This window comes from Aricia agestis, chromosome 8 (assembly GCF_905147365.1).
Source record: "Aricia agestis chromosome 8, ilAriAges1.1, whole genome shotgun sequence".
Lineage (NCBI taxonomy): Eukaryota > Metazoa > Arthropoda > Insecta > Lepidoptera > Lycaenidae > Aricia > Aricia agestis.
The window spans coordinates 1,051,908-1,073,888 of NC_056413.1; the positions used below are offsets into that span (position 1 = coordinate 1,051,908).

The 21,981-nt window shown below is 38.2% G+C and overlaps 1 protein-coding gene across 1 annotated transcript in view; it reads right to left on the reverse strand.

Annotated features, from left to right (window-relative positions):
* The window catches only part of LOC121729731 (neuroligin-4, X-linked), a 108,277-nt gene extending 87,086 nt beyond the window's left edge, over nt 1–21,191 (reverse strand). The window contains exon 1 of the mRNA XM_042118340.1: nt 21,068–21,191. The gene's annotated coding sequence lies outside the window, so the exon portion shown is untranslated. The remainder of the gene's footprint in view (nt 1–21,067) is intronic.
* Between the last annotated feature and the right edge of the window lie 790 nt (nt 21,192–21,981).

Sequence of the window (21,981 nt, forward strand, 5' to 3'; positions counted from 1 at the left end):
CATCGCCGAGGCGCACAAGCGATGACGTTTAGCCCGTCAGCATTATCGGACGGATCAACGAACGCCGCCGCTGCCGCCCCCGCCCGCGCTCCCCTCCCGGTTGCGCCGACGCCGAGTCCACAGGCGACTCAGCAAAACTACGCGACTGTTGCTGGTCGCCCCGCGCCTCCCCCGCGGGCGCATAAAAATGGGGAAAATGAGAGCTGTAAGGCTTCGGAGAGTCGCAAGACTACGGAGAGCCGCAAGGCTACGAAGAGCCGCAAGGCTAAGTCTTCTCGACCTGGCACGGACAAGAGCAGGAGGTGCGATGAGGAGGGCTTCACACTGGTGGAGAGAAGGAAGAAGAAGCCCGCCGCCCGCAACCATCACGGCACCGCGCCATATGTACCTGAGTTGCGTCTGCGGAGCGAGGTCCCCGCGACGCCCCTGTACAAATCCCGCCTGCACTGGTCCATGGAGGTCGAAAACGTCGTGGACTACATCCAGAAGAAGACGACACTGCGCCTGAGGGTCGAGCGTCTGCAGTCTCGCCACAAGGTCAACTTCAGTTCCTTTGTGGTGAGAGTACCGACGCATCTTCTCCCGACCTTGGAAGCGGAGGTATTCTGGCCGACTGATGTGGTTTACCACATCAGTCGGCAGTTCGGCACGAATGGGCCGGCTCGACCGGAGAAATACCACGTCCTCACAGAAAACCGGCGTGAAACAGCGCTTCCGCTGTGTTTCGCCGAGTGAGTGAGTTTACCGGAGGCCCAATCCCCTACCCTTTTCCTTTCCCTACACTCCCCTATTTCCTTCCGTACCCTCCCCTATTCCCTTCCGTACCCTCCCCTATTCCCTTCCCTACCCTCCCCTATTACCCCTTAAAAGGCCGGCAACGCTCCCTCCCGTCCCCCGTCCGTCCCCCCCCCCCCCCCCCGTCTCCCCCGGAACCTTTTTTTTATGAAATAAGGGGGCAAACGAGTAAACGGGTCACCTGATGGAAAGCAATTTCCGTAGCCCATGGACACTCGCAGCATCAGAAGAGCTGCAAGTGCGTTGCCAGCCTTTTAAGAGAGAATAGGGTAATAAGGTAGGGTAGGGAAGGGAAGGGAATAGGGTAGGGGATTGGGCTTCCGGTAAACTCACTCACTCGGTGAAACACAGCGCAAGCGCTGTTTCACGCCGGTTTTCTGTGAGAACGTGGTATTTCTCCGGTCGAGCCGGCCCATTCGTGCCGAAACATGGCTCTCCCACGTATAAATCCCACGTATATTTAGGGCGCTTGCCCATAAAAAGCAAAAAAATGGATCTGTCAGCACTGCTACTTTCACAGTGAACTCTATAATATGGAGGACCCATACACACCCTAAAGTATTATCACTTAGTACACCTTTTGGCCAAGCATGCGTACAACGAGATATCTCACTCTCGAGTGTAGTTATATTATCGATATCGACATATATCTTTTTTTCCCTAACATACGTACGTCGAGAGATAAATTTCTCGTTGGTAGACTAGCTTACTCGATAAGATATGTCGATGACGCCATTTGAGATATATATTTTCATTAAAATAAAGGACAGACATTGCAAGCGTGTTTCTTTACCTTCCAAACCTACGAATAATAAAAACTAAGGAAGAGTACCTGTGTCAAAAATTTTGTCCGCGAGTCTACAAAATGTGACCCGAATACATGCATACTTTATGCAATTTTGTGTTTTTAATTTTTATACACGTGACAATAATTATTGTCAACTGCTTTATTTCCTAAATTTGAATGTTAGTGTTTCGTAGCTATTTTCATATTTTAGTGTGCGGGAAAGAACCAAATTCAAAGCGGTTGAAGTATAGGAGTTACGTTTCCTTAGTTTTTATTCTCATAATGTCATAATCTGAACAAAACTCGATAAAAATGTGCTGTCATGTTAGGGTTTGTAGATAAAAATAGCACAGATTAAAAAAACTACAACTATCTCTGATTTTGACGACAGACACGAGAAACAAATTATGTCATGTTAGAGTCAATAGAGATGAAGGGACAAACAATCAAACATCGAGAAAATATGTAGACAAAATTTTCTCGTTGTGCCCATGCTAGACACACTCGTATATGGATAAATATACCGATTTCTTTTTGTATACAAACATTATGTTGTATAGGCATAATTAAATAGTACCTGGATGACCGAGCTTTGCTCGGTATAGCAAACACTCATTGACTTCGTGTTACTTATAACACCATCTGCTGGTCGTTAAAACAATTAGTTGCCAACAAAATAGTATTATTATTCGCCAATAGATGTCAGGAAGAGTAATATTTTTCAGTTTATCGATTATCGATAAAACACGAATAACAAGAATTGCTCGTTTAAAGATATAAGATGATAATGAGAAAGTATAACTCTCAAATCTCAACTGGTGATTTGATTTCATTATGTTTGGTATGTTATGTTCAATGTACATATTATTATACTCTGTAAAGACCTCAGACCATGGATAAAATTGTACGAAACATAATCAAACTTATTTAATAGTTCGCTCATAATTATATCACAATAATAATAAATCAGAAAGTTTGTAAGTATGTTTCTAACTATTTCATGCAAGCACTACTGAAGAGAAATGCAAATAAAAAGAACAAACGAATTGATTATTATACATTAAAACATGGGTTACTTTTTATGCCTTTATTCCAGAAAATTACTGTGTTTCCATGGGACTCTGTTTTACAGTTTGCCAGTTTACCAGTTTTAGTTATTAGTCATAATATTTTATGTATTATGACTATTTTTATATGACTAGTTTTTATAGTAGAGGACAAAATTTAACGTGTCACTAGCTTTAAAACTATGATGATAATAACAATGATACATCTCAAATATCTCGAATTCATTTGGCCGTGTAGTGGAACAATATGAAATAGGCGATATCGCGAAATCGATGCCCCAAATTCAAATTATGAATTTGAACCGATGTTATAAATCTAGTTTTATTACTTTATTATCTTAATGGTTGTTTTAAAACAATCAATTATTACAATTTTAGTAATTTATTAAGATATAAATAAGTACTGAAAAACTTACATGTCTTTTCTTTGCAACCAAATATGTATTATATATTATTATATACATGTATAAAACTAGATGTCCTGCAACTCTACAACTCTACAAGGCGCAGGTTCGGCCTCATATGGAATATTGTTCTCATCTCTGGGCAGGGGCGCCAAAATACCAACTGCTCCCTCTGGATCGTATCCAACGAAGGGCTGCTCGAATTGTTGACTGCCATAGTGTTTCAAACAGCTTGGACCCCCTGGAATTACGCCGAGATGTAGCTTCACTCTGCATCCTCTATCGGTTGTATCACGGGGAGTGCTCTGAGGAATTGTTCGGAATCATACCACCTGCAACTTTTCGCTATCGTCCCACGCGAAAAACATACCATCCTCATCACCTTGATGAGTGGCAGTCTTCCACAGTGCGTTTTTCGCGTAACTTTCTGCCGCGCACTGTAAAACTCTGGAATGAACTGTCACCAGCAGTATTTCCGGACCGATACGACCTTCAAGAAAAGAGCGTATTCCCTCTTAAAAGGCCGGCAACGCACCTGCAGCTCTTCTGATGTTGCGAGTGTCCATGGGCGACGGTAGTTGCTTACCATCAGGTGAACCGTTTGCTCGTTTGCCCCCTTATTTAATAAAAAAAAAAAAAACCTTGCACATAAGTGATTACGTTATTCGCATACAAGTTCATCGCGTATCTTACTTTTTTGCAAAAGACAAAATATTATGCTCTTTGACATCCATACTAATATTATTAATGCGAAAGTGTGTCTGTCTGTCTGTCTGTTACCTCTTCATGGCCAAACCACTGAAATGAATTTGCTGAAATTTGGTATGGAGATACTTTGAGTCCCGGGAAAAGACCTGGATTAACCCGGAAAAGTGTACGGTTCCCGAGCGATAAACGAACTTTGGCGCAACGGAGTTGCGGGCGTCATCTAGTTGATAATATTCGTATGTTTGGCAATCACTCAAAATTATTCTTAGCGTTGCCTGTTAACGAACTATCCCTCAGACCCCAGGGGTGTAGAAAAACCCCTGGTCCCCATCTGCCGGGATTTCATGGGATTACCCCAAAAGACATTTATGCCCGGGACAATGAGGAAACGGAACGGGAAGGGCATGATAAGAGATATTAAATATTTTATAGCTCCGAACGACGGGAAATTGTATGAATTGTAAATGTCAGCCTATTTATCTAGGGGGGAAACTTTTAAGATGAAAGCATGTACCATTTTGAGAACCCATATGGAGATTGTTCTTGTACCTACTAATTAGTAGTTTAAGCGACTAAGTAGATTTACTGAAATTACAATGTAAATAATAATATTACGTTAATACTAGCTAAGATCCGAGCTTTGTGAGGGCTCGCGTCGTTTTTCTGCGTGGTACTCGTATTAATTTTTAAGGCAGTTTTTTTTTAATATTTTAATAGTAACCAAACCTTGACTGACCGATATTAACATAATATCTACATATAAATAAAAATTACTATGTTAAAGCACGAATCAATAGGCGTGATAGTATTTCCGTAAAGTGTACCACAAAAGTGCACAGGTTGTGGCCTGTGGGATATAGTAGGGCTCGCTTCGCTCGCCCTGATATTTTTTTGGGTAGCAATGAAACACTGAGGATTCTATATTAAAATTATTATAAGATATTGTTACAAATTTCTTGAAAATGAATGAATTTTATTCAATTCTGAGAACGAAATACATAAACACTTATTATGTGTATTGTATATGGTAATATCATATTATCCATACTAATATACTTATTACCAATATTACTAATTACTAATATACTAATATACTAATATACTAATTACTAATATACTAATAATATTATAAATGCGAAAGTGTGTCTGTCTATCTGCCTGTCCGTCTGTCTGTCTGTCTGTTACCTCTTCACGCCCAAACCGCGGAACCGATTTTGCTGAAATTTGGTATGGAGATACTTAGAGTCCCGGGAAAGGACATAAGATACTTTTTGTCCCGGAACAATGTACGGTTCCCGCGCGATATATGAGTTTTGGCGCAACGGAGTTGCGGGCGTCATCAGTATCAAAATAAGTCATACACCAAAAGGTGATAGTGATACAGTTGTAGGAAAAATAACCGGAAAACTAAAAACTCTTTGTTTCCCTCCTCAAATATAATATTCGACTAAGAAAAACGAGCGCATTCGGAGGTTACTAGGTCATTAAAAGAGGTTATATATTTTGAAATAGCCCAACTTTTACTGCTCTGAATATTTTAAGCTGTAATAATAGGTCATGCGAGCGCTGCTTGTCGATTTTCACCTGTTGAAAACTGTCGCTCCCAACGTCGACAACAAAATTGCTTTTTCTATGATGCGTACATTATTATGTTTGATATCCCTAAAATCTTACCTACTAGGACGTACACGCTACGAGTATTTCATAGCATTAGTACGCACTTGCTACGAGTATTTCGTAGCACTAGGACGTACACGCTACGAGTATTTCATAGCATTAGTACGCGCTTGCTACGAGTATTTCGTAGCACTAGGACGTACACGCTACCAGTATTTCATAGCATTGTACGCGCTTGCTACGAATATTTCGTAGCATTAGTACGCACTTGCTACGAGTATTTCGTAGCACTAGGACGTACACGCTACGAGTATTTCATAGCATTAATACGCGCTTGCTACGAGTATTTCGTAACACTGGGACGTACACGCTACGAGTAGTTCGTAGCACTAGCAGGCCTGTCTCACTCGTGCGTGTAGGTATCTAACTGTAAGTACCACCCGCGGGTGGCAAATCATTAGGGACTCACAAGCGAGCGGTGACGCAACACTTTTCGTCGCATATTTACTGTTTACTAATTATAGAGAAATTTAATTCATGATACTGATTTAACCGATGCGACAAAATTGTTATAAATCTTATAAAAATAAGTAATTAAAAAAGGCCAATGAAATATGTATTTGAATAAGGTATTTAAATACAAAAAGTATTTAAATAAAAACTATACAAACATAGCAAATGAATCAATTTCATACGAAGAAACACACAAACTACACAGAAATAAACACAAGTTAGTATGTTTAAATTGTAAAAGTTTCCTGCACTATAATCGAATATATATAAAAGTACTATAAAATATAGGTTGGATTACTAAAATTTTATATTACTATAAAAAGGATTTAACCCTTCAGTAAGTGCCAAAATCTTTGCAAAAATGTAGGGTACGTAGTTTGCAAAAAAAAAATGGCACCCGGCCTACCCTCTTTGTACAAATAATGTAATAACCTTACATCTAATCCATATTTTATGTTTGAGTGAAAAATATTATAATATATGTTAAATTTTCTATCTATCAAGCCATCATAATATAGTATTTAGTCAGATGTGATATTTGTCTCATCACTGTAAACTTTGAAATCTATGTTTCTAACTATTTCGCAACAAATATATTAATACATTATTATAATCTCAATAACACAGAGCTATACAAACTGTTTATGTAAACAATTCTTTGAAATAACTTAACTTGTTATCAATAAACAGATAAGAGATAAGAGTAATAAAAACCGGTTTTGGTATTATACACAAGCAAACTTCGTCCTTAGTGCAATACAAATAAAGTTCAAAATGGCCGCGGCCGGCAAAAAGCCGTTATAAATAGGTAATTTTTATCTTGATTATTTTACTAAAACGATACCATTGTATACTATTACTAGGATCTTAATCGTTTTGTACACGATAATATACGCTTTTAACGTCAATTATTTACAAAAATATTAAACAAATCGCGTTCAAATCACATAAATAACAACCAAATTTTCTCGTGTAAACTAGAAGTTATTACGATGTAAGTATTTCTTTCAAATGATTATCTAAAACTATTTATAAATTATAATTAATAAATTAAACTATTTTACTACTTACATTCGTTAAATCCATCAATAATATCAAACAAACAACACAACATGGCAGAACACACACGAAAAATTCACGATTTTCAAATGACTGACAAATATTCGTCGACCACAGATTGTATAATATTTTGCATGCAGAATGTGGCAAATTTATCGTAGATCATAACTAACCAAACTTCTTCATACAAAAGTAGTCTCTAAGTCAACGAAATACGTAATTCAATCGAACGAAAGAGCGCGGCCACATCCGGCCGCTTGGGTGTAGACGGAATGGCTGCAGTATAATCTGTGGCGGCCGGATCCGGCCGCTTGGGGATTAAAAGGTTAAAGGTATATTTGCTATTCGTACCAATAGTAATTAAAAAAATATTTTGTTTTCTAAAAGGCGAAAACCTTGATTTCGTCAGAAAAGGTACGAGTTATGCGATAGAAAGAGAGCGGACATGTAGGTAAATATAATTGTAGGCACCTAGCACTGCGCGGTCGGAACTTGAACTTTATAGTATCGTAGTATGAGTCGTTATTTCTTTGAACGGGTTTCGCTAGTGGGAATTCTGTTGGTACTACTAATATATTATATTCTGTTGCACTAGTCCGCGCTTGCTACGAGTATATTATAGCACTAGTAAGTACTTGCTACGCGTATTTCGTAGCACTAGTACACACATGCTGCCAGTATTTCGTAAGGCTGGATTTACACGGCTCGATTTTAGTCGCGCGGCAAGTCACCAGTCGAATCACCTGTCCAAGCCGAATCGCTACCCCATTTACATATTCTACAAAAATCGCCTGTGCCGCCTGAGGTCTGCGCTCGCTACAGTACCGACAAACTATGCAAGCAAGCGATCGCTTGCAACTGAGCGTTTGCACGGTCAATTTTAGTCACCAGTCGCATGTGGCCATTGGCTGCACGACTTTGGGGCTTGTGGCTTTAGCCGCATGCGGCGAAGTGAATTGCCATTTAGACGGTCGATTTTCGCAGTGCGGGGTAAATCGTGCGGCTTAAGTCACCCGTGTAAATCCAGCATAACACTAGTACGCGCTTGCTTTAAGTATTTTATAGCAGTAGCTGTACGCGCTTGCTACTGGTATATCGTAGCACTAAACACAGGAGTGCTTCAAGTTTATAACATAAAGTTAATATACCTAGCGGAATAGAGCAACAATCTCGAGCTGTCAAACGTAGGTAACCGAAATTGGTTTCAACTGTGTGTAAAAATATGTGTACGTATACACTTACACAAGCATGATTGAAAATGATTTCTATGAGATTAAATTGTCAACGTGCGGCACGTGCCGACTGGACGTCAAAAAAAGAGTGCTGCTGTCATATATCACACGTCTCTTTTTACCACGCAGTGTTACTGATAGTGACATCTCTCTTGCTCAGGCCTTTGTTTCTTTATTCCGTTAGGTATATTAACTTTATGGTTTATAAGCTACGAATAAAAAGCTGTACGGTATAATATTATTCTTGATAACCTCTAAACGGCATGAAATTCAAAGTGATTCCAATATCCAATTAACATTATCCTACTCTTTCATGTTTCGCCATAATTTTACGCCAAATAAAACGTGATTCCAGAGAGTTTTAAAATCGATTCTCGGAATCGTAAATTCTGACTCATGCAAGGCTTCTATATTAAAATGTTTCATATCGTATTACAAGCGCCAGGTGTCGCGCGGACTTTTCCTGGAAGATTCAATATGCGATATCATTTACCTGGCAGTTTCATAAACTCTCAGGTGTCTAGGTGAAGCTGACCATGAAAATATTGGTTTGGCACCATAATATTATTTCATGTTCCTATAATACGATATTTATAAAATATTATGTAACTGTCATAGACTTTTAATATTGAAACATTTAATGAGTATGATATTATTTTGTTCTTTTGTAAATCTCGCACGTATTAAAAAGGCGTTATAAATAATCAATAGGTTATTTAATATCCTTGCTTGTTACCGATTTAATTATTTTTATGATTTTTTTTTATGAAATAAGGGGGCAAACAAGCAAACGGGTCACCTGATGGAAAGCAACTTCCGTCGCCCATGGACACTCGCAGCATCAGAAGAGCTGCAGGTGCGTTGCCGGCCTTTTAAGAGGGAATAGGGTAATAGGGGAGGGTAGGGATGGGAAGAGAAAGGGGAGGGTAGGGAAGGGAATTGGGCCTCCGGTGAACTCACTCACTCGGCGAAACACAGCGCAAGCGCTGTTTCACGCCGGTTTTCTGTAAGAACGTGGTATTTCTCCGGTCGAGCCGGCCCATTCGTACCGAAGCATGGCTCTCCCACATTTAAAATTTCGTCACGAATGAGTCGATTTCTCCGGATATCACGAGAAAAAAAGTCAGGGTACTGAATTTTACATCTGAATTGCATTGAAATTACCTAAAATTTCCCATAGTTATATTACTTCTACGAGTGATTTCCATCATGGAAATAATCGATTTCGATATCAAGACAAGTTTTTGACCTCGATTTGATTTCTTTATCCTTTTCTTCTTTTATCTTTTTGTTCTATTGTCGTCTTTGTAATGTTTTGTTCGATTTATGTTATTGCTGTTTATTGGGAGGTGACATCTTGTCGCGATGAATAGGGTTTGAAACGAGGGTTTTATGTGGTTTTATTGTCAAAACATCATAATGATTTCTATCTAAGAGACGAAATATCTATGTTTCCGATTTATCATTGGGATTTGAGAGGTATATAAGTAAATATATCGTGATGCCTCAAATGTTCTTCTATAACAAAAAACTCCGAACGTATTGGATCGAATTTGATGAAAGACTCAAATCGATATTTGAGCCTAATTTTATTATGTTCTTTACTTTTACATCTGTGGTCTACTCTATAGACCACAATGAAGAACATGTAAACAGCTGATTACTTCATATTGCAGTTAAATGTAAAATTGGCACTTATATTAGATCTCAAACAAGGACATTCGTTAATTCAAAAGTATATGGATCTCACGGTATTATAATAGAAATAATTTAGGGTCTACACAGACGGATCTTGCACTAAAGAAATAAGCAAAAAGTTGTATGCAAGTTGACCTTATTCCGGCAAACACTACGAGAAATTGGGCTAAGATTGTAAATTAGAAACTCAACTGGAATTCAGCGGAGAAAGGATTTTAGAGCTAAGTAATTACTGGGCTCTGCCCGCCTTTTTAGGGTTCCCTGGATAATTATAAATAAATTACCGTAACTAGAGTTCAGATGAGCTTAGAAGTTTTTTGTGGAGTTTTTAAATTTTTGCCTCAGCTTCATTATAGAACGCTCGGTAAAAAGGTTTTTGGCTTAATTTATTCCATTAAGTACTAGTCCATTTACTAATAAAAATGTTTAAATAGCTATAACAAGATCTGCTTGTCTCTGTCTGGTATTTTAGGGAGGTCATATGAGGTACAGAGATAGTGTACCTTAAATAGGTTGTGCGTTACCTAAATTATTAATATCAGTATTATTATATTAACCTGGTGGTCTTCGTCTATCTGCCTCTCATCAAAATCAGCTAAGTAACGTAGAAGCCTTTTTGATGTAAAATAAATTCGATGCTTTATACATTTATTAAAAAAAACTGTAGTTTTTTAATACTTTATTCAAAGTATCAGGGTTGTAAGTTTTATAGTTTTAAAATCAATTTGTAGATGGTGGATCTTAATAAAAAACTAATTTAACTTGTTCCCTGTACTATCTTTAGAGTTCAGGCTACACGGTTTACATAATTCAAATTTATAAAAACTTAATGGAAATAGTTTTATTTAAAAATAAGATTCAAAAGAAATTAACTTTAATTAAAAGTGTTAGGTTAGGGCCGGGACACATAAACACGACACGACGTCGTGTCGTACAACGATGCGGCGTCATTTCACGATGCTACGTCGCGTCGTGGGAATGTATGACGAGCATCGTAAAAAACTACGTCGCGATATCGTAACGTGCCATGATACACGGCACGACGTCGCGTCGTAGAAACTAACGATGCTAATCTTTGAATTTTGAATAACAACTGTGGCACTGACACAGGAACGCATCGTGAATTTCTACGACGCGACATCGTGCCGTGTATTGTGGCATGTTACGATGTCGCGACGTACTTTTTTACGATGCTCGTCGTAGATTCCCACGACGCGACGTCGCAACGTGAAACAACGCCGCATCGTGGTACGACACGACGTCGTATCGTGTTTATGTGTCCCGGCCCGTAGGTTAGTACTTAATTAGAATAGGAAAACTAGCTCTTTTTTTGTAATCGTAAAGTATATCGCAATTTTATTGTTTTTACTATTCAAAATTATAGGCACACATACAGGCAAGGTTACTACAGAAGCATAAAATATAAGTCATACGCTTAATTGATCGAACTTTATTTTAACAGTAGGTTCTCTAATGCAAAATCATATCAAAAATGTTAAGACATTTAAAAAAAAAGGCAAAAGATTTGTGGGATAAGTCCCACAAGTCTTTTGCCTTTCTTAAAGCATGTCATATTAATATCCCTGTCAATAAAACCTTCAGAATCCAGGAGAAGAGTCTCCGCAAGGCGCTAATGGACTGATGTATCACTTTTACGCAAATGGTTTGGTGCTCGGTAGGAAATGCGGTATGAAAACAGTTTACAGCGAAATGGGCCGGCCCTTTCTATTCCTCAAAAAATGGATCATTTATCTCCTGGTATAATGGAGAAGAAATATTGTTTATATTTAGGTCCAAAAATCATCTTATTGCTGTACTAAAATGTTCGTTGCCCTGGGATTTAATTTTTAAGATTTTGTGGCCCTGTTGCACTTTTTGGATTGGTTTAAATATTAAGAAATAAAGTAAGGACATGTGAACTGTTTGAAAATTAATTATAACTAGATGACGCCCACAACTCCGTTGCGCCAAAACTCGTTTATCGCGCGGGAACCGTACATTTTTCCCGAACGAAAAGTATCCTATGTCCTTTCCCAGGACTCAAAGTATCTCTGTGCCAAATTTCAGCAAAATCGGTTCAGCGGTTTGGGCGTCAAGAGGTAACAGACAGTCAGACAGACACACTTCCGCATTTCTAATATTAAACATTATATACATTATATGAATACGGAGGGAGAGTAGACTGGCACGGCGTAGAACAGGAAATAATATCAACCACTCCTTCTACTAGGGTAACAAGGATGTCAATTTAAAAGATGCAAGTTTTTTTTAAATTGTCTTAACTGCGGGTACCTTAGGGTGGGTTACACCAGAGGCATAGTTATAGTTAAGGTTAAGGTTATCGTCAAACATGACGTCCATCATGGCCTTTTAATAGGGATTTGACAGTTCATTTCACATTTTGTTATGGTTAAAGTTATAGTTACAGTAAGTTGCTGCAAGCCACCCTTAGAAATATATTTTAACTAACACGCGAACTATCGTTAAAATAGTTTCATTGCTTTCCTTACACACCGTTATAAAATCTTCAATCCATTTTTCGTATCTTTATTACTCGGAAACTTTAGAAACGTAACGAAAAATACATAAAAACATTTTGAAAATGAGAATAATTTCCCAATCTTTTCATTTGAGAGTAATATACTTTTAGTGCGCTATAAAATTATACTACTTTAGCCGTAAAATAATTTTATAGTTTTAATACAGTTTTATTGCTTGCAGATAGAGTTTGATAAAGGCTATTCTCAAAATGGCACCGCGCACTGCGTGATTGGTGAGACATGTTCAACACTAGAGGACGTGATATTTGGCTATTATATTAAGAGCCCATATGACCCTAACTTGACTAGATACTTTAACCTAGATCTCAAAATCTGTATGGTCTAGAAAACTGTTTTTTTGACATAAGTAACTTCAGTTCATAAAGATTAAATGCTCAAGACGAAAACACGATTACTCAAAAAATGCTCGATAGTTTCTTTTTTACAAAAAACCTTATTTTAGACACATTTTTGCTTGGATCTTCGAAGTTCTCTGTCTTTTCTTTAATATTTTTTAATATCTAAAAAGGTATTGATAAAACCTAAATTTGCTCAAAACACTTTTTTCATAATCATTATAGTTCGTCTTTTATTCAAGTAAAACTAACTCGGCGATGATTCCGCGCCGTCCTTTTTCACCTGGCATATGAAAGACGGGCGCGAGTGTGAAGAGAGAAGGACGATGTTTGATTTTTAGAGTCAGGTGAGCTCTTAAATGAAAAAAATAATAAAAAAAAATTGATCTCTGAGTAAATATAGCTTAAAGTTAAATAATTATTTAGCCAACGCATGGACATCGCGCGCGGGAAGGGTAGCGGCGCGGTGTTTCTTTGATGACGCACGCCACAGCGCCGGCCGCATAGTATGCCTACTTGCCTAGCCGCGTAATTTACTTAGTGTCCATGATTCATTTATTTAAAGGGAAATTCGGACTAAAATTAAGTACCTAATTTATTTACATACATATAATAATAAAAATATCTATGGACGCTTCACACCACGTCAGTCTGGCCCCAAGCTGAGTACCTGAAGGACTTGTGTTACGGGTACCAGACAACGAAAATATATTTAATACTTTTATACTATATTTAAGTAATTATAGTAATTACTATATTTTACATTTGTATTATATTATACACATAATTATTTAATACACATCCATGACCCAGGAACTTTGAAAACTTTTTGTTCCGTCGGCGGGATTCGAACCCGCGACCCCTGGCTTGAGCTACCAACAGCCCACCAACTGAGCCACGGAGGTCGTTTCTCGAATAATAATGAGAATCGAGTACCGAGTAGGTACTCTCCTTAAGGGAGATCGCAGCTTTTTGTGCGATCGAGTCTGCGGCGCCCATACAGTCAGCATGTCGCGGCCATGCCAACTGTATGGGCGCCGCAGACTCGATCGCACAAAAAGTCTGTCGTCTGCGATCTCCCTAAGTATTGAACATTGTTACAGGTTTTCTTAAAAGAGGAATAAAATTAAAATAAACAACTTGCGTTTCATTCACAAACGAACCAAATGAATGCTGAAATAGAAGGATAATAATGATCTAGAGCCCCATATAAAATTTGTTGTAATAAATCACAAATTGACATTTTTTTTCTCTTTATTTATAGGCCTTACATTGTAAGATTAGGTCGGCCACAAATTGACATTTTATACCGCTGAAATATCATTATTGGGCCAAAACACTTTGTAAAGGCTGAACACCTCGACGATTCCTACTATGGTTGCTAGCTGTCTATCATGCACAATCGATGAATTATCATGCCCATTAGGGCAACCATAGACAAAATATGCCCCTCTATATTATGTTCTGTCCGTCTATCCGTCCGTCCGAAAGTCCGTCCATCTGTCTGTGTGTCTCCAGGCTGTATCTCAAGAACCGCTCTATGACTTTTGAAATTTTCACAGATTATGTATATCTGTTGCCGCCATAACAAAAACTACTAAAAACAAAATAAAATTAATATTTCAGGGGGGCTCCTATACAACAAACGTGATTTTTTTGACCCTTTTTTCTCGTTATCAATAATGGCGACAAGTAGGCACTTGATATTTTCACAAAGGCCTTAATTAAATGTCTATTTTAAAAGTTAATAATAATAATATTAAAATAAAATTTTAAGGGCGGCTCCCATACAAAAACACAATTTTCAGCCTATTTTTGCCCTATTGTATGGAAACTTTCATGCGCTAGTCCAACTCGCACTTGACCGATTTTTTATCGACATTAGTCTAGCGACCCAAGCTACCGGCGCTTTATGGTGGATTTACACGGGTGACTAAAGCCGCATGGCGAAAATCGACCGTCTAAATGGCAATTCGACTACGCCGCATGCGACTAAAGCCGCAAGCCCAAAAGTTGTGCGGCCAATGGCCGCATGCGGCTGGTGACTAAAATCGACCGTGCAAACGCTCAGTCGGAAGCAATCGCTTGCTGCAAATACATAGCGGAGATCTCGGGCGGCATAGGCGATTTTTGTAGAATGTGTAAATGGGGTGGCGATTCGGCTTGGACAGGCGATTCGACTGGTGACTTGCCGCGCGACTAAAATCGACCCGTTAGTCACCCGTGCAAATCGAGCATTAGGCGCTTAGAGCAAAATTTAGAATAATCATTCTGTACTTCATTGTATTTCGATGGCTATAAAAAAAATCCTTATAAACGTCTGATAAAAGGCAAATTATCATCCAATAGACAATAAAAGCGCTTTATCATTTCCTTTGATGACGCCGTAAATCAAGAAGGCAGTGACTTACTCGTAAAAAAATTATTAACAAATACGAATCTAGGTTGACTAAGAAAATAAAACGTGAATTCCATACTAACATTATAAATGTGAAGTTAAGTAAGTGATGTCAGAATTTTGCCAAGCCTAAAATGCTATATTGATTTTGGTTGGTATACTAGCCGGGAAAGAATAAAGAATCTATACTTCTATACTTATATTATAAATGCGAAAGTGTGTCTGTCTGTCTGTCCGTCTGTCTGTCTGTCTGTCTGTTACCTCTTCACGCCCAAACCGCTAAACCGATTTTGCTGAAATTCTGTATATTACGTACGGGGATACATTGATTCTCGAGAAAGGACATAGAATACTTTTTATCCCGAAAAAATGTACGGTTCCCGCACGATAAACTAATTTTGGCGCAACGGAGTTGCGGGCGTCATCTAGTAATATATACATAGTCCTCGTTGACAACGGTATCCTAACCAGATGATTTTTTGTATAATGATAGGTTTATAGTTATATAATTGTCTTGTAACGCCTCCGTGGTCTAGTGGTTAGAGCGTCGCTCTCGACTCCGGAGGTCGTGGGTTCGAATCCCGCATTGGATACATGTTATTTCCAAGTTTGGCTAGGACAATGCAGGCTAATCACCTGATTTTCTGACAAGTAAGATGATCCATGCGTCGGATGGGCATGTAAAAAGTCGGTCCTGCGCCTGATCTCTCGCCAGTCGTGTCGGTCTTCCGTCCCACTGGGTTATGAGAGTAAAAGGAATAGAGAGTGCTCTTGTGTACTGCGCACACACTTGGGCACTATAAAAATTACTCCTGCGTACCTAGTCTGGTTTCAATGAAACCGGCCACCGTCACTGAAACCGGTGTGGGGAGTATTATATAATTGTCCTATAAATAGAACAATCAATATTTTAGGACCACCAAATCGAAATGTTAAATCCTTTCTATCTCTGTTAGCTACCACTTTCGAGATTTTTCGCAGAAGAAATTGTTGTTCATCTTATTAAAATGAATCTACTGGCGAAAAATGAGCTTGATAGTAATAAAAAAATTGTTCTAAGGAACCTGTTCTAATAGTACGGGAGCCCTAGAACATTTTTTTTTATTACTATCAAGCAATTTTTTTGTTAGTAGCTTCACTTTGATAAGACGAACAACATTTTTATTTGCAAAAATCTCGAAAGTCGTAGCTAACAGAGATAGAAAGGATTTCATACTTTGACTTGATGGTCCTAAAATATGGATTGTTCTATTTGTAGGAAAATGTTACTCTTAAATTATATGACTTTTAGTCTATCAATATATAAAAAATATCAGCTCTTTAGGGTTCCGTTCTGTAATCAACAAAAAAAAATATTCTAGGGCTCCCGTTCTATAATAGTTTTTATCTTGGAAAAATGTAGGGCTAAAACAAACGAATTCACAATGCAACAAAGTTATGAGCGATATTAAGTAGGTTATATTTATACCTTACTTCTGTTTGTTGTATAAATTATGAGTATAATTAAAATTTAATTGGTAGGATTTGTAATGAATCTCACTATTGGAAATGACGCCTTCCATAATTAAATTTGTTTATTGCGATGACAATTTGTTTCCAATAAAATTACTCTTCCGATTTCTATTATATTTTCAGTCTTAGTTATACTATAAATATGAATTTGTCTGTTTGTCCTCTTCGGGCTTAATGGTTGGACCGATTCAGATGAAATTTTGTATGGAGAGCCTCTACTTTACTTTAAGAGATGGGAAAGGCCATAATGATAGTTATTATTTCTGGAAATGGATGGTTCCTTCGCAGTAATCTTATATATAGAAATGGATTTTGAAATGTGTTAGTCGCGCTAAAACTCGAAAACGGCCGGACGGATTGGGCTGATTTTAGTCTTAAAATATTCGTAGAAGTCCAGGGAAGGTTTTAAAGTGACACGAAGTTCACCGGGACAGCTAGTCTATATATAAAAATGTATTTTCAAATGTGTTAGTCGCGCTAAAACTCGAAAACGGCTGAACGGATTAGGCTGATTTTAGTCTTAAAATATTCCTAGAAATCCAGGGAAGGTTTTAAAGTGACACGAAGTTCACCGGGACAGCTAGTCTATATATAAAAATGTATTTTCAAATGTGTTAGTCGCGCTAAAACTCGAAAACGGCTGGACGGATTGGGCTGATTTTAGTCTTAAAATATTCGTAGAAGTCTAGGGATGGTTTTAAAGTGACACGAAGTTCACCGGGACAGCTAGTCTATATATAAAAATGTATTTTCAAATGTGTTAGTCGCGCTAAAACTCGAAAACGGCTGGACGGATTGGGCTGATTTTAGTCTTAAAATATTCGTAGAAGTCTAGGGATGGTTTTAAAGTGACACGAAGTTCACCGGGACAGCTAGTTAAATATTAAAAATTTGTAAACGACATGGAATACCTTATTGTTGGCAGTATCCGCGGCTCGTGTATTCTAATTTCTAGCAATACCTCAAGAAACATTTCTAGTTCTTGGTCCTTAACACCTCCATCGTGGGTATCGCAGACGCAGTAGATTTACAACTGTTATGCGGCAGCCGGCTGCCGCTTGGGGATTAATGGGTTAATAATAATATACCTTGTGGCGGTACCCACAATTCGCCTAACATTCCTGCATCGCGCTATCGAAGTTTTCTGAGCGCGTCGGTATATATACGACAGCTGAGATGTATCACGTGGGCTCCGGCCTGACCGAGCATAACACCTCGCTCGGTCGGAAGATCTTCCTTTGTGGCGGCCACGCTTATTCCCACACCTTATAAGGGAGGTGGTTAGCTACATTGCGCACACAAACTTACGTGTAGATATAGCAAACACTATCCCCACGCTCGCCTTATAATATGCATCCGCGCAAACGAGTGGTCTGGCCGCTACCCTGCAACGATTTTTTTAACCCATCAATCCCCAAGCGGCACCCGGTTGTCGCATAACAATTGAAAATCTTTTGTGTCTTCGATTCCCATGATCGAGGTATTAAATAGCGGCGCGGTCACGCTCTCATTTACATTTTATTGTCACCTCTGTGGTTCTGTTGGTACTTGGTGGGCTGTTGGTAGCATATCAAGCCGGGAGTCGCGGGTTCAAATCCCGCTGAGGGAACAAAAAGTTTTCAAAGTTCCTGGGTCATGGTCATGGATGTCTAATAAAAATGTGCATCATAAATAAAAATCTTAAATATATGTATAGTATAAAAGTATTAAATAAATTTCCTTTGTCTGGTACCCGTAACACGAGTCCTTCAGGTATTTAGCACGGGGCCAGACTGACGTGGTGTGAAGCGTCCATAGATATTATTATTATATTATTATCATAAGCCCCTGTAGACAAGTGGCAAAACGCTAACGCTAACGCTCGCGCTAGCGCTACAAAATGTATGGATTTGACATTAGTATTCGCTAGCGAAGCGATGACTTATGTCAAATCGCATACATTTTGTAGCGCTAGCGTTAGCGTCAGCGTTAGCGCTTTGCCACTTGTCTACAGGCCCAGGCGTCTTTGTGCAACTGGTCTAGAATTGTGGCCAGTTAACACTCAAAAAATGTGCTGGGTTTGACATAACGAAAATTGCCTATGAATTAACTTCTCTGATAGTACCTAAAAATACAACAGATAAAAGTACTACTGATGTCTATTTAGATGGTGGAATTACGTTGTAAAGTCCGTCAATGCATATACTCCCTTTACGTCCAACTCCATTTATAGGCACGAACCAGTGTTCAATTAATTTAATTAAAAGTAGAACGGTTCAGCGTAATTATATACCTAAATGTCTAAATAGCCGCACCTGATTGTAAGTTACCAGCCCGAATTATAAGGGTCGTATGACGGTAGTTATAAAGGATTTGACAATTGTGGACCACTCGAAAATGTGCACACTAAAAGCAGCTCTATGCTTAGAACATAAGGTTTATATTGTTGTAGCAATGAAACATTTATTAAGTTTTATTAGATACTAGACCGCAGCTTCGTTACGCAGAAACATCGCGCGGGAACCGTGTGTTTTGCCGCAATAAAACAGTCCAATATCATTTCCCGGGTTTAAGGCCGCGTTTCCACTGACGCGGAGCGGAGCGGAGAGATGCTTAGCGGTGCCGGAATTGACCAATCATGCTATTCCAGCGGAATGACAGCGAAGCGGAGCGAAGATTTCGAACATGGTGATTGGTCAATTCTCTCTCCTCTCTTCTCCGCTCCGCGGCAGTGGAAACGCGGCCTTACAGTATCCTCATTTAAATTCAGCGGTTTACGCGTAAAGTGGTACAGACAGACAAACAGATATATTCGTATTTGAAATATTAATATGTATGGATAGTAAATTCGCACTGCGTTATCCCCTTTTATTTTATGGCCAAGACAATATAGGTAAGTGGCAGTAAAATAAAGCTTTACTTGCCATAATCCATACTATTACCTCTTCACGCCCAAACCGCTGAACCGATTATGCAGAAATTTGGTATGGAGACACTTTGTGTCCCGGAAAAGGACAAATGATGCTTTTTATTCTATACAAATGTACCCCGCGATAAACGAATTTTGGCGGCACGGTGTAAGTTAAGTTATGTGACAAAAATCTATTTCATTATACGATCATACAAGTGACAGTCAATTCCGTCAATCATGAATTATGTTTGACTGATGGTGACTGATGGACTGATGAATGGTATTAGACGGTCACTCAGTTCTCTTTTATGTCAGACAGTTTTATGTCAGTCAAAGCCAAAATTTTCCAAGGTTTCTAATTTTCTTCCTATTTTGTCAGATGTGACAACACTGACTCAAAATACGTGACTGATGTTTGCATGAAGCAAAAATCAAGATTTCCAGATTTTCGTCAATCAACTTCATGCGACCATCAGTCACTGCATAACACGACAGGTTATGCATCAGTCACAGTCATGACTGTGGTAAAACTGACAGCAAAACCTACCGTGTAATGTTTGCCTAATAGTAGAATGGCTTTAGCTTTGTGTTAGGATTATTTTGATGTCACTGATTTGGCAATTCCGCGAGGAAAAACCACATTAAACTTCAATCTCTCGGCCGGAAATTATCGTCTCCAGCTCACGTCAATTTTTGGATAAGCGTGTGGATTAAATATAACAAAATCTTAGAATCTTCTTTTTGCAAGGTCATAAAAACTCATGCTTTAGGAAAAATGAATATTTACTCTTACTAAATATTTTTTACTGACATAAAACTGAAGAGAACTGAGTGACCGTCTAATACCATTCATCAGTCCATCAGTCACCATCAGTCAAACATAATTCATGATTGACGGAATTGTCTGTCACTTGTATGATCGTATAATGAAATAGATTTTTGTCACATAACTTAACTTACAGATATGACTAGAAGTCGCCTGCAACTCCGTTGCGCTACATATTATTTAAATATATGTATGATATTATTCAGTATACAAAAAGGTAATTAATGCCATCACAAGGCATCACATATTAAGTTTAAGTTCTAACATAGATAGTAGCTAGAAAGAGTACAAAACATGCGTTGTTGCGAAGTATAATAAAAGTAGATATTGTTATAAATAAGTAATAGTTAATACTATGTGTGGTTAATTAGTATCGTATTTAAAACGTATCCATTTATGGTATATAATAATATTATTATGTTATACATTGGAGGAAATTTGATACAAGAGATATTGTTAATACTGTAGTAAATTTTGGTGACCCTATTATTATTCCGCATTTGGTTATGCCTCAATTTGAGACCGTATACGTTATTTATTAAATTATTGCCAGAACAAAGATATATTTCGTTAAATTTGTATAGCAATTTATCATTTTGCCTTATTGTATGCGGATCAAAATATGCAGGTATATTTAAACCCATTTTCCGCTCACCAGTACTCACCATCACGGTGTAGGTACAGTTACTAATAGTTTCACACACAGTCCTCATTTCACTGCACACACACAACACAAACACATGTATTCCAATTCGATATATTTTCGTAAATCGAAGGCGCGGTCCCACGACGGCCTTGCTCCGTTCACTGATAGCGTTTGAAGGGAGGCCTCTTCTGCGCATGTCAGGGCAGTTCCGGAGCCCGAAGGCGCCCGGAAATTCCCGAGGATTCCCGAAAGCAGCCTAGTTAACGGTTCCGCGGAACGTCGTATAATAAATCGGAGTTAATTCTGTTATTGTGACGGAGTCAAGTGTTTTCCTTGTTTTATCCCAATTTCGATAATCTCAGAATCGAGAGCGCAATCACGGCCTGCAAAAGTTTGGAAGATATAGCCTCAATTATAAGTTTGGACTAAAAACATCAAAGTCATTTTTCAGGATTTTGAATGTACCTTTGAATGCACCTGAAAATATTTTAAGAACTGCTACAAGCTTAAAAGTTTCTGCGTCATATTATTTTTTTGATAATATGGGGAAACTTTCATCTATATGAGATGAAACTCAATCGAATTTAATATTAATTTAATTCTTTCTACTGACAATGTAATGAAGAAATTAAAAGTTCCTTAAAGCTATAAAATATACCGACAAAAGTTTAAAAATCTATGACTCCGCCTTATTGTAACACTTATAGTAGTCGGAATGTATTAAATTAAAAGAATTAGAATATTAATTGTATCACTTTATAGACAGTTCCATACAAAGTTATGACATTATCATGACAATGTCATCGAAGTTCCACAATATTCTTATTAGCACAGTAGACAGAACTAAGTTATTAAAATGTACTATCAGAGAAGTTGATTCCTATGCAAATCGGGGACCTAAGTAGTTTGGTCGCGTTACGTCAAACCCAGCTG